This window comes from Diachasma alloeum, unplaced genomic scaffold (assembly GCF_001412515.2).
Source record: "Diachasma alloeum isolate Michigan unplaced genomic scaffold, Dall2.0 Dall_scaffold_00213, whole genome shotgun sequence".
Classification (NCBI taxonomy): Eukaryota; Metazoa; Arthropoda; class Insecta; order Hymenoptera; family Braconidae; genus Diachasma; species Diachasma alloeum.
In genome coordinates, this window is record NW_021680378.1 from 854,646 (window position 1) to 855,310 (window position 665).

General features: G+C 47.2%; 1 protein-coding gene across 1 annotated transcript in view; it reads right to left on the reverse strand.

The window, feature by feature from the left end:
- LOC107037127 (insulin receptor substrate 1) overlaps window positions 1-665 on the reverse strand; it is a 24,040-nt gene that overhangs the window by 22,967 nt on the left and 408 nt on the right. The window lies entirely within an intron of this gene.

Here is a 665-nt window from a genome sequence, read left to right on the forward strand (position 1 = left end):
CCTCCCCCCCCCCCCGGGCAATGTTTATCAACACCCCATCCCCCCTCTCCACCTCTGAAAACCTCAAAGACCTTTCAAAACCCCAGGAAAACTCTGAAAAAACTGTCAAAAACTCATTAAAAAACCCCCAGAAGCATCTTCCCCCGCCCTAAACCCCTATTATTTACTAACAACACACTCCACCTGACCCTCCCCCTTCCAGCCCCTACCCCACCCCTATCAAACCCTAAAAGCTCCCGAAAACCCAGGAAAAACGTAAAAAACAAAAAAGTCTCATCCCCTCCCCTAAACCCTAAAAATAAAAACACTCACCTCCCCCCCAGCAATGTTTATCAACACCCCATCCCCCCTCTCCACCTCTGAAAACCTCAAAAACCTTTCAAAACCCCAGAAAAACTCTCAAAAAAATGTCAAAAATTTATTAAAAAACCCCCAGAAACATCTTCCCCCGCCCTAAACCTCTGCTATTTACTAACAACGCATTCCACCCCACCCTCCCCCTTCCAGCCCCTACCCCACCCCTATCAAACCCTAAACGCTCGTGAAAACCCAGAAAAAACGTAAAAACCCACGAAGAAGTCATCAGAGAAAAGAAGGCCAAAAAACAAAAGTCTCATCCCCTCCCCTAAACCCTAAAAATAAAAACAATCACCCCTCCCCCCCCG